Source organism: Macrobrachium nipponense, chromosome 28 (genome assembly GCF_015104395.2).
Source record: "Macrobrachium nipponense isolate FS-2020 chromosome 28, ASM1510439v2, whole genome shotgun sequence".
Taxonomy (NCBI): Eukaryota; Metazoa; Arthropoda; class Malacostraca; order Decapoda; family Palaemonidae; genus Macrobrachium; species Macrobrachium nipponense.
The window spans coordinates 32,256,743-32,270,112 of record NC_087217.1 but is presented as its reverse complement, the minus strand read 5'-3'; the positions used below and the strand labels follow the sequence as shown (position 1 = coordinate 32,270,112).

Sequence of the window (13,370 nt, the reverse complement as noted above, 5' to 3'; positions counted from 1 at the left end):
TCCTCGGAAAATCTACTAGAAAAGACATGACTCTGTGAAACCAGTCGGTTGCTGGCCAGAAGGGGGCGATGAGAGTCATCCTCGCTCCCTCTGATGCCGCAAATTTCCTTATTACTTCCCCTAGGATCTTGAACGGGTGGGGGAAAGGCGTATACGTCTAGTCCCGTCCAGTCCCAAAGAAGGGCGTCTACTGCTACTGCTCCTGGGTCTAGAAACTGGTGAGCAGTACAGCGGGAGTCTCGTTGTCCTGGAAGTTGCGAAGATGTCTACGAGAGGACATCCCCATAACTTCCACAACCTCTGGCATACTTCCTGATGAAGGGTCCACTCCGTCGGCAGAAGTTGACCTTGCCGACTGAGCAGATCTGCACGGACGTTTTGCTACTCCTGATACGAATCTCGTCAGGATAGAGACGTCGTGTGCCTTCGCCCCATAACAGGATCTCTTTTGCAAGGAAGAACAGGGATCGAGAGTGGGTTCCTCCCTGTTTCTTTTTGAGGTATGCCAGGGCTGTGGTGTTGTCCGAGTTGATCTGCACCACATAGCCGGAGACTTCGTCCTGAAAGAACTGGAGCGCCAGATGAACTGCTGCCACCTCCTTGAGGTTTATGTGCCAGGACACCTGTTCCCCTCTCCAGGTGCCTGACACTTCCTCCCCCCCCAGTGTTGCTCCCCACCCCGCGGAAGAGGGCGCGTCGGAAAACAACACTAGGTCGGGGCTCTGAAGCTTGAGGGAAAGACCCTCTGCGAGCTTCAAAGGGTCGGTCCACCATCTTAGATGTTCCTTTACCTCTTCCGATAACACCAGAATCGATTCCAAATTGTTTTAGTGCTTCCATTGTCCGACAGGAAGAATTGAAGAGGTCTGAGGTGCAACCTCCCTAGGGAAACAAACTTCTCCAGTGAGGAAATGGTCCCCAGCAGACTCATCCATTCCCTCACCGAGCATGATTCTTTCCCCAGAAAGGTTGACACTTTGCTTAGGCAATCTAGTTGTCGCCCCTGGGACGGAAAAGCCCGAAAAGCCACTGAGTCCATCTGAATCCCCAGATAGACTTAAGACTGAGAAGGGGTCAGATGTGACTTTTCGAGGTTCACCAGAAGCCCCAGGGACTTCGTTAAAGACAAGGTCGTGTGAAGGTCCTCCAGACACCGGTCTTTCGAGGAGGCTCGTACGAGCCAGTCGTCCAGGTAGAGAGAGATCCTGACTTTGGAAAGATGAAGCCACCTCGCAATGTTCTTCATCAGTAGGGTGAATACCATCGGAGCAGTGCTGAGTCCGAAGCAGAGAGCCCTGAATTGAAACACTTTTCTTTTCAGGACAAACCGCAGGTATTTCCTCGACTGGGGGTGGATGGGGACGTGAAAATACGCGTCCTGGAGATCTAGTGAAGCCATCCAATCCCCCGGTCTTAAGGCTCCCATCACTGACTGAGGTGTCTCCATCTTGAACCTCTGCTTGATGACAAAGAGGTTCAGGTTGCTGACATCGAGTACCGGTCGCCATTCCCCCGACTGCTTTGGCACCAGGAACAGTCTGTTGTAAAATCCGGGGGAATTCAGGTCGGAGACCTGTTCTACGGCATGTTTCACGATCATCTGATCTAGCAGATCGTAAAGCACTTGTTGCTTTTCTCCCCGATTAAGAATGGTGACATGCTCCTGGGTGTCGTTAGAATAGCGGGGGTGGTTTCAGGAACGGGATCCGGTAACCCTTCTTTATGATGTCCAAGGACCATTTGTCTGCACCTCTCTCTTCCCAGGCTTGCGCAAAAAGCTGAAGCCTGGCTCCCACCGGTGACTGAAGGACTTCTGTTTCACTTCTTGTTCTTGGCAAGCGCAGTGGCTCTGCCTCTGGAAGTGCCTCTTCCTCGAGGGGCTGGTCTCGAGGAAGAACTACCTCGAAAGGGCTTCGATTTCTTGAGAATCGAAACTCCCGCGGACGAAAGGTTACCGCCCGCAGTCTCCTTGAAGATTGTGCGAGGAGATCTTGTGTGGCAGCCTTTCTCCTGTAGGCTGGTAGCAATGTCTTTTACCATAGCCTTGGGGGTGGGGGGAAAAGATGATCCGAAAAAGGAGCGAAGAGCAAATCTGCCTTTTGTGACGGAGAGACAGATTTAGCTGTAAAATTGCAAAACAGGGATCTCTTCTTCACGAGCCCTGTGCAAAAGTGAGCTGTAAGCTCCTCCGAACCATCTCTGACGGCCTTGTCCATACACGACATTATGCTGGACAGCTCCCCCAGACTAATCGAGTCGGAACTCCTAGACTTGGCATCCAGAACTCCCAGACACCAATCTAGAAAGTTAAAGACCTCTAACGTACGAAAGAGGAAACTTTCGAAGAGGACAAGTGAGACCTCCTCGAGGCATCCACAATGCTTGCGAAGTCTCCTTGGGCTGACGAGGGAAGTCTAATACCTACGTCTTCTCCCGTCTCGTACCAAATGCCTGCCTTCCCACTAAGTCTTGAAGGTGGCAGAGCAAAAGAAGTCTTTCCCTGAGACTTCCTTTTCTCCATCCAGTCATGGACTTTACGAAGAGCCCTCTTAGTCGAAAGGGACTTCTTCATTCTGACAAATGCCGAGACCTGGTTGATCTTGGAAGAAGAAAGTTGCGAGGGAGGAGAGCGAGGAGCTTCAGGATGAAAAGTATCTCCAAACTCCGATTGAAGAAGGCGGGTCAATACCTGGTAGTCAGAAGAGACCGCCGCCAACGGTTTCTTATCATCAACTTCAACCGAAGTGTCGCTAACCTCTGCTTCCGACACAGGTGAAGTCGGAGGAAGTAAGGCTGAACCAAGACCATCTGGTCTAAGTTTCCAAGAGGAGCGTTGCTGTGAAGTGGAAGGCAAAGCTGACTCCTTAGTAGAAACTCCGGTTGTCTCTCTAAGACCCGAAGTAACTTGCAAAGTCTCATCAAAAACAGGTGGGTGACAACGAAAATCTACATCTGCGTCCACCCGAGCGTCCACTGGCGCACACCTGGCGTCCACTGGCGCTTGCCTGGCTGCTACTAGCGCGGGATTGGCGTCCACTCGCGCGCTGCTGGCGTCCGCTGGCGCACGCTTGGCGTCCACTGGCGTGCGTATGACGTTCACTAAAGCGCGCTTAACATCTCGCGCGCGCTCTGCTTCCGCCGGTGCACTCTTAGTTGTCACTGGCGCTCGCTTGGCTTCCGACCGAGCGTCAAGATCCTGAACTTGCACCGAAGCGTCCACGCAAATATCGAGATCTCGCACCGCAAGTTTACGAGCGGGTAATACCGCTTCATGCGCAGAGCGTGTAAATTCCTCTTCACGTCCTCTAGAGAGCCGCTGGGGAGCCGCACGAACTCTAGCAGGAGAAGAAAGTGGAGAGATAGACGAGCGAGGAGAAGGAGAGGGAGACCTTCTAGATCTCTTCACAGGAAGACGGTCATCCTTTCTCCTGGGACGTGGTTGCGTCCCTCTCTTAGAAAGAGCATCAGCAAGTTGTTGCTGCAAAGAGCGCAGGATCTTCTCAGTAGGAGAGGATTCCTTGTCAGGTGACGGGCTGATCCTGTGAGAAGGCGAGGGGACGCCTTCTTCCTTCTCCCAGGAACTGCCGTAGAACGCGCTCGGGAGCGACTGGGGCGCTCAACAAAGTCATCATCCGATGACTCTTTACGTTTCTTCTGTGGCGGGAAGGCTGCGAACATACTCTCAGGCGAAGATCGCCGCTCGAGAGCAAAAACTGGACGTGAAGCGTCACGATCACCAACGCTCCTTTTCAGCGGGCGTGAAACTGACTGAGAGCTCCACCCCTTGTGCGGGGAGGAAGCCTTTGAAGAAGAGAAACACTCTTTGAGGAGACATGCACGCGCACGCTCCTTGGCAGTCTGGGTAGCGTCAACAGATACTGCCGAAGGCACGTCAGATCGGTGGGCATTCCCCATAACCCTCCTGCGGCTTTCGACATGCCCTCTCCCTGAAACCTGGGAGTCCGGCAGCGGTCTAGGCCTAGAGGCGAAATGGGGCCGATCCGACGCACCCTCCACAAACGAAGGAGCACTGTCACTGCACTTTGCACCTTCACTTTTGCCTTCTAAGGCGAGCACTTTAGATTCTAAATTACGAATCGACTCTAAGATAAGCGTAAGGGTATTACCCTCCACAGACACTGTTACAGGGCCCGAAGGCAACACTACAGGGTTAGGAGTAGTGATTAAAGGAGGGTTAGTAGGAGAAACATGAACTTCCTGACGTTTACCTGAAACGCTCCTGGAGGAAGACCTCCTTAACCTATCCCGTTCAAGCTTACGAAGATAGGACTCATACGCTCTCCATCCAGAATCAGAAAGACACTCACATTCCTTGCAGCGACTTTCATACATACAATCATGCTCCCTACAACTCTTACACAAAGTATGAGGGTCTACTGATGCTTTCAGTAGCCTACCTCGACAATCACTCTTGGTACAAAACCTGGCGCTAGCCGAACTAGAACCAGACATCTTATTTAAAGAGAAATCAAGCCAAAATCAAATCCACAATTAATGTGTGCCTAGCCACCGATCCAAAAGTCAAGATACCAAAAAATCAAAAAGGGGTACTTATAGTAGCCAAGTTTCCTAAACTCAAGACGGAGGTGCTGAAAACTGTGTTTACAACACCAGCGACAGAAAAATTATGAATAGAAAATGGGAATGGTTCCTGATACCCGCCTCCCAGCGGCGGGAATGGGTACTAACCACCTGACTCCTACTACGTGTGTCGAAAGTTTTTTAATTTCTGTCGGACTTCGGAAAATACAGCTATATATATATCTGACAGGTAAGTTTCATGAACAAACACTGTTTTAGGATGCCTTTCCAACGGCTATCCTTGGCAGTCTGGGACGCTACTACAGATCCTGCCGAGGGGACGCCCAACCGGTGGGGATTCTCTGAAACCTCCTTAAGGCTTTCGACATTCCTTCTCCTCTGGGCTTGTGAGCTTGGAAGAGGTCTAGGCCTGAGAGCGAGACAGAGCCGATCGGAACGCACCCTCCACTATTTTAGGACGCCTTTCCAATGGCGAACTTGGCAGTCTGGGACGTTCTACAGAGTCTGCCGAGAGGACGCCATATCGGTGGGGATTCTCTGAAACCTCCGTGCGGCTTTCGACATTCCTTCTCCTTTGGGCTTGTGAGTTTGGAAGAGGTCTAGACCTGGGAGCGAGACAAGAGCCGATCAGACGCACCCTCCACTTCAATGGGGAACACTATATTCACTTCTTACCTTTTAAGAGCTCGCATTTTGAGCTACATACATTATCTTCAAATTTGCATATATAAATTTGTAGTTTCTGTGGAGTAAGAAGGTGATGAGGATGCAACAATACTATACTGCTAATACTCTAACTGCTCGTTAGCACAAACGCTATTAAAGCTTCTAAAGTAAGCGTATCTAGTTACGTATATGCTTTTCTGACTTCCTAAAGTAGGAAATTAGAGTTTAATATTTCCTCAATAAAGTTGTAACCTTTATTACATGTAATAATGAATAAATATTAATAATTCCCTTTATTGCAAACTATGTGAGTGTCTACCAATAATTTCGGTAGTTTCACTTAATATTTTCTTCGAAATTTCGAAGCGAAATTCATTAAAAAGTTAATAAAAGCGTATGCCGAACCAAAGACCCAGTACTTCCCTGCAAAAGACAGCCCAGAAGATCGATGGCGATGAAACACAAAAATCAAGTCAGGAGGAACCGCAAACGTATGTTTACATTCCAACCGATAGAGAAAATCTGGTTCTAGAAGGTAATGGTTCCTATTCCTGCCACCCAGCGGCAGGACGGTAGATCACCTGACCTACCTACCTGTAGCGTGTGCTGCGAAATTCAAATTTCTATCGGGGACGACGGAGTCTATAGCTAAGTATATATCTGACAGGTAAGTTGAATGTATGAAAATTCACAGTAGTGTCAATTTTGCCATTTTAGTTAAATGATAACTCCTTAACACTGAGACAGGTAAATCCCTTAACTCACATTAGAGTTAATTTCTCATTCATTATCACAATAATTAAAATAACTATAAATGCACATAAAATCTTTAAGAAATATACATTAGGCATTACCATGCACTTCCGAGGATTTAAAAATGTCATGAGCAAACTCTACCCATTAGTTATCACGGCCCTAGCACGTTTTACCCTGGTCCAACCCCTTATGACCTCTTATGCATTAATTCATTATCAAATTATAAGATCTCTTATGCATTAGTTCATTATTAAATTATAACGATCTCTTAACAAAATAATACCCTTTTTACTTACCAAATCGTTTGCTTTCCCACTGTAAGGCCCGTCCGTCTCAATCCCATTGTGGTTTGCTGACTACATTCCTGAAGGGGAACGCCATCATAAATTTGTGCACGTGACCCTTAATGATACTCGTTGAACAGGCCTCTATTTTCATCATATCCACCCTCTATTGAGCTATTAATTGTTATTCATCAGCAACAACCCCCTATTAGCTCTTAAGTCTATAAAATTTCAGTACACTGCAATGCTTACCTCCTAAATCACTTAATTTCCTCCAAGGCTACTAAGTTCGTCCTCTCCTAGGTCTAAACTCAAAAGGACAGGGTTTCCCTCCCATGTACTTGACCGGGCGGCAGGGGAAATGAGCTGATTGTTCCTTTTTCTTGCTCGTCATAAAGAGAGAGAGGAAATAGGGAAAGCGTCCCCAATCATCCTTAGATTCCCCAAAAGGGAACTTGTTCACTTGTTAAAAAAAAATTTTTTTCTTTGATAAGACAAGAGTATATGCTTATATAAAGGGGCCCGAAATTCAATTACCAAATTTTCCTTTTACCGTGAAAATGGCTGTTTATGACTGCGCAGCAAGCATAGTTGTTTATGGTCGCGCAGTGAACATAGTTGTTTACAGTCGCGCAGCGAACATTTTGTTAACAGTCGCACAGAGAAAACGCCCGAACTTTTCCCGCGTAGACAATTACTGCTTTCTCTTTATATAAATTCCAATTTGCTTCCTCCATTTTCCTCTTCGGTATATATGTTATATTAGTATTATTTTTTTAACTCAATTTGTATTGGCCAGTGGTCACTCCCAAATAAATTATTACTTACTTTCCTTTCCAACTGCAATCTGGAGCAATTTCTGGGGAACATAAAGTGATGTCTATTGCAGATGTGGTATTATGATAAACATCAAATCTTGTTGGAGAACCATCATTTAAAATAATCAAACTTTTGTTATCTATACAATCTAGGAGAATATTTCCTCTCCTGTCATATGATGTACTTCCCCACATGGGATGTTTGGCATTAAAGTCACCTACTTAGTAAGGTTTTGGTAATTGTTCTATTAGACTTTCTAAATCTTCCAATTGTAATGGTCTATTATTTCCAAGATGATCTATTAAGCGACTTTCTAAAGACGGTTCCATATATATTGAGCATATGATTATTTTTTTCCCAGGCATACTTGAACTTCACATACCTGTATTATTGAGTTAATCCTAACAGGTTGGCATTCAATTGAAGAATGCGTTATGACTGCAGTTCCTCCTTGGCTGTTGTCATTTAAAATTTGTGTTGATTGCCACACTTTATAATTTATGCCAGCATTAAGAACCTTGTTGCCTATTTTAGTTTCCTGAAAGCAAATGATAATTGCATTACATTCTCTAATTAATGTTTTTAAGTTTTTATTATTTGATATGTATCCTCTAATATTCCACTGTAAAATAAACATTTTAAGAAGGTTTTGGGTTTTGTTTTAATATCTTTGTTTGCTTTCCTGTATAATTTTGCTGTACTTTGTTCTTTTGGTGGGTGATGTTGTTTTCTTTATTGACTGAAGAATCTCAGATATTCTTTTTATTAGAGGTGCATTTAAATGGCTTTTGATCTTGGGTTTTGTTTCAATACTTTCTTCGTGTTTATCTGATATTTTAGCTTTCTCTTTTATTTGTTTTTCTTTATTAATTTTTTGTTTGCAAGCAATTTTCGTTAACTTTGTCTTGTCGGTACTCATTTTTTAATAGATTTTTGGTCTTATCGATTGTATAACTTATTTTTTGGTTTTGGGTGGGGTTGTTTCAAGTAATCTTTTTTGTCTTTTGACTTGGCTCTTGTATTTTGCTTGTCCTCCAAATTCACCATGTCTTCATGCATTTCTGGTGTTGGTAATATATTACAGTAGTACCTTGAGATACGAAATTAATCCGTTCCGAGGCGCCTTTCGTATCATGAGGTTTTCGTATCTTAGACCTGATTTTACATGTAAAATGGCTAATCCGTTCCAAGCCCTCCGAAAACACCCCAGTAAATTTCATAATAAAGCTAAATTGACCTATAAACAATTAAATACTACAACAATTTGGACCATTCAATACCTAAATTAATAACAAAATGCAAAATAACCTGTAAATAAAGTGTATACGTACTAGTGTACATGGTAACAAGAAATATACTGTACGTAAAATGTGGAAGCTTACCTTTCGAGTGAGGCGATCTCCAAAAGTGGCGGCAGAGGAGGAGGAGGACAAACGGCAGATAACGTACATACACTTAACTTTACGAAAACACACAAAAAATTTAAGGAAAACTATAAAAATGATATTGTAATGATACAATTAAGTTTGTTCATACTTACCTGGCAGATATATATATAGCTGATAATTTCCGACGACCGACAGAATTTAAAAACTTACGACACACGTAGTGGGAGTCAGGTGGTTAGTACCCATTCCCCCCGCCGCTGGGATGGCGGGTATCAGGAACCATTCCCATTTTCTATTCATAATTTTTATTTCCACTGTCTCCTGAGGGGAGGTGGGCGGGTAATTAACTATATAATCTGCCAGGTAAGTATGAACAAACTTAATTGTATCATTACAATATCATTTTGTCATGCAACTTACCTGTCAGATATATATATAGCTGAATCCCACCTTTTTTGGTGGTGGGGAGAGACAGAATAGAGGATTTAGGAAACACATATATGCAGATATTTGATATCTTGGTTCCTTACCTGTTAGCATAGCTGGCTTCGTGATTACTGCCACGTAAGTCTGCTTGTGCTACTAGAGTTGCCAGCAAGGTAGAGACCTATGAAGCTGGTGCACTCCAGATAATCTGTCAACAGGGGCGAGACCACGACGTGACTAGACCATGGACCATACTAATGAGGGCAACGAGACAAAAATACCACCACCTGGCTTAGTTTACCAAAGGTATCCCACTTAACTAAGCTAATGGAAGGGAGACCCGCCCCAGGCGGTCACCCCACAACCATAAACACAAATTAAAAACCCCCCTAATCCCTAAAGGATAGGATGAGTGTTACCTCCTGCCCCCAAAACAGTGTGCAGCAATGTATGGTCCGAGGGAGAAGCAATTTTCGTATGTCACTTTCACCTCCCGCAGGTAGTGTGAAGCGAACACCGAATTGCTTCTCCAAAATGTGGCATTCAAAATATCTTGAGCGCCATATTTTGTGAAAGGCTACCGAAGTAGCAATAGCTCTCACCTCGTGAGCTTTTACTTTCAGAAGCTTCAAATCACTATCACTACATTATTATGCGCTTCTTTAATCGTATTCCTGAGAAGAACGCCAGTGCGTTTTTCGACATAGGAGATCAGGTTTCCTCACTGAACACCACAAATTGTCCGATGAACCTCTGCAAGCTTTAGTTCTCTGCAGATAGAACTTTAGAGCCCTGACAGGACACAGGAATCTCTCACGTTCATTTCCCACTATATCTGACAACCCTTTGATTTCAAAGGTCCTCGGCCACGGGTTGGAAGGATTCTTGTTCTTTGCTAAGAACATGGGACTTAAAGAACAAATCGCACTACTGTCTGAAAAGCCAATCTGCTTGCTAATGGCCTGAATTTCGCTAACCCTCTTCGCCGTCGCCAGAGCGGTTAGGAAGATCGTTTCTTCGTCAGATTCCTGATAGAAAAACTGAATGAAGCGGTTCGAAGTGACTCGACATAAATAAAATATTTGAGCACCACATCCAAGTTCCACGAGGGTACTTTAGGCTGGACGACCTTCTTAGTCTCGAACGATCTAATGAGATCATGAATGTCTTTATTATTAGTCAAATCGAGTCCTCTGTTGCCTAAAGACCTACCGAAAGCACGCTCCTGTAGCCTTTAATAGTTGGAACAGCCAACTTCACTTCCTCTCTCAGATAAAGAAGGAAGTCAGCTATCTGGCTCACAGAGGTTGGTTGTGGAGGAAATGCCCTTCTTCCTGCACCAGATCTGAAGACAGCCCACTTCGATTGGTACAGAGCGATTGAGGAGGGCCTCCTTGCGGTGGCAATCGCCTTCGCACAGGTCTTGAAAAACCCCTCGCTCTGGCCAACTTCTTGATAGTCTGAACGCAGTCAGACTCAGAGCGGGGAGGTTTTTGTGTACCTCTCGAAGTGGGGCTGTCTGAGTAGATCTTTCCTTAAGGGCAGAGTCCTCGGAAAGTCTACCAGGAAGGACATCACCTCTGTGAACCAGTCGGCTGCCGGCCAGAAGGGGGCGCTTGAGTGTCATCCTCGCTCCTTCCGATGCCGCGAACTTCCTCATCACTTCCCCGAGGATCTTGAGCGGGGGAAAAGCGTATATGTCTAGACCCGACCAACTCCAAAGTAGGGCGTCTACTGCGACTGCTCCCGGGGTCCAGAACTGGGGAGCAATAGAGTTGAAGTCTTCTCGTCCTGGAAGTTGCGAAGACATCCACCTGTGGACAGCCCCACAGGTCCCACAGCGACTGGCAAACCTCTTGGTGAAGGGTCCACTCTGTCGGCAACAGCTGTCCTCGTCGACTGAGAAGGTCCGCTCGAACATTCTGTACTCCTGACACGAACCTTGTCAGGATAGTGACTTCTTGCGCTTTCGCCCATAAAAGGAGTTCCTTTGCGATGGCAAACAGAGAAGGCGAGTGAGTTCCCCCTTGATTTGTTCTTTAGGTATGGAACCAGGTGCTGGTGGTTGCTGAATTCCGATCCGAATTGATCTGAATGACTTTTTGCCGGAATACTTTCTTCCTGGAAGAACCTGAGAGCCAGATAAATGGCTGACAGCTCTTTCAGATTGATGTGCCAGGACACCTGTTCCCCTCTCCAGGTGCCCGACACTTCTTTACCCTCCTAGTGTTGCTCGCCCCAACCCGTGGACGACGCGTCGGAAAACAACACTAGGTCGGGGTTCCGAAGTTTGAGGGAGAGCCCTTCTGCGAGCTTCCGAGGATCTGACCACCCAACTTAGGTGATCCTTCACCTCTCTCGTTAAACACAAGATCGCCTCCAGATCTTGTTTGTTCTTCCAACTGTTGGCTAGGAAGAATTGAAGAGGTCTGAGGTGCAGCCTTCCCAGAGAAACAAACTTCTCCAGTGAGGAAATGGTCCCCAGCAAACTCATCCATTCCCTCACCGAGCATGTTTCCTTCCCCAGAAAGGTCGCCACTTTCTCCAAGCATTGAAGTTGTCGCCCCTGGGACGGAAAAGCCCGAAAAGCCACTGAGTCCATCTGAATCCCAGATAGACTAAAGATTGAGATGGAGTCAAATGCGACTTTTCGAGGTTTACCAGAAGCCCCAGGGACTTTGCTAACGTCATGGTCGTGTGCAGGTCCTCCAGACACCGTTCCCGCGATGAAGCTCGAATAAGCCAGTCGTCTAGGTAGAGAGAGATCCTTATATTCTCCAAATGAAGCAGCCTTGCCACGTTCTTCATTAGAATGGTGAAAACCATCGGCGCTGTGGTCAGACCGAAGCAAAGTGCCCTGAATTGGAATACCTTCCCTTCAGGACAAATCGCAGGTATTTCCTTGATTGGGGATGGATGGGGACGTGAAAATACGCGTCTTGGAGGTCTAGTGAGACCATCCAATCCCCCGGTCTCAAAGCTGACAGCACCGATTGAGTCGTCTCCATCTTGAATTTCTTCTTTATAACGAAGAGATTTAGGCTGCTGACATCGAGGACGGGTCGCCACCCCCCGAATGTTTCGGCACCAGGAACAGGCGGTTGTAAAATCCTGGAGATTCCAGGTCGAAGACCTGTTCCACCGCTTGCTTCTCGATCATTTGTTCCAGCAGATCGAAAAGCACTTTCTGTTTCTCTCCTCGAATAAGAGGGAGACAAATCCTTTGGTGTTGAGGATAGCGGGGGGTGACTGCAAGAACGGGATCCTGTAACCTTTCCTCACGACATCCAGCGACCAAGGGTCGGCATCTCTCTCTTCCCAGGCTTTCGCGAACCGAAGAAGCCTGGCTCCTACCGGCGTCTGAAGGACTTCCAAATCACTTCCTACTCTTTGACGGAGCAGGGGTTTTTTTTCCTCTGTAAGAGCCTCTCCTCGGGAGGCTGTTTTCGAGGAAGATCCAGCACGAAAGGGCTTCGGTTTCTTGGCAAAACGAAAACTCCAGAAGATGAAGCAGCTGCTGGCCTTCTAGAAGACTGAGCCAGAAGATCTTGTGTTGCCTTCTCCTGAAGGCTTGATGCTATGTCCTTAACCATAGTCTGGGGGAAGAGATGGTCTGAAAACGGAGCGAAAAGCAAGTCGCCTTTTGCGCTGGAGAGACGGATGTGGCCGTGAAGTTACAAAAGAGTGCTCTCTTTTTGATATGGAACTCCGCCCCGAGCTTAAAGTGCGTAGCCAACAACCTCAGAACCAATCCCTGACGGCCTTGTCCAATACAATGAAAAGTACCAATGGACAGCCTTCCCCCAAGGGGGGTGGGGAACTAATAGTATCAGAAACTCATTGACCTGGCATCTAAAACTCCCAAGACACCAGTCGAGAAAGTTGAAGACCTCTAGAGTCCTGAAGAGCCTTTGTAGTGAAAAGTCGAACTCGTTATAGGGTCAAGAGACTTTTGATGAAGAACAGAAGGGCTCTTCTGGAGGCGTCCACGATGCTCCCACGAAATCACCTTGAGCAGGAGGCTGGTTAGTTTAACCCTACGTCCTCTCCCGTCTCTAACCACATGCCTCCTTTACCGCAGAGTCTTGATGGCGGTAAAGCTAAAGAGGACTTTCCTGACGCTTTCCTCTTCTCCATCCACTCATGGACTTTCCGAACGCTTGCTTCGTGGAAAGCGACTTCTTCATTTTAACGAACCCCGACGCCTTCGTTGCTTTAAAAGAAGAAAATTGAGAAGGGGGAGTACGAGGGGCTTCCGGTTGAAAAGTTTCTCCAAACTCTGACTGTAGAAGACGCATCAAAACTTTATAGTCCGATGAGACAGGAGCTGGTTGCTGTTCTTCCTCTGCTTCTACTAAATTATCGCTAACTCCTTCCTCAGAAACTGGAGAAGTAGGAGGAAAGTCTGAAGAAAACTGACGAACAGGAAGGGTTCCTTCATCCACCTGAACTTGCATTGGTGAGAACT

The 13,370-nt window shown here is 46.3% G+C and overlaps 1 long non-coding RNA gene across 1 annotated transcript in view; it reads right to left on the bottom strand.

Annotated features, from left to right (window-relative positions):
* LOC135201313 (uncharacterized) overlaps window positions 1-13,370 on the bottom strand; it is a 49,995-nt gene that overhangs the window by 28,403 nt on the left and 8,222 nt on the right. Inside the window, exon 2 of the long non-coding RNA XR_010311489.1 lies at window positions 6,282-6,349. This is a non-coding gene — a long non-coding RNA (uncharacterized LOC135201313). The remainder of the gene's footprint in view (window positions 1-6,281; window positions 6,350-13,370) is intronic.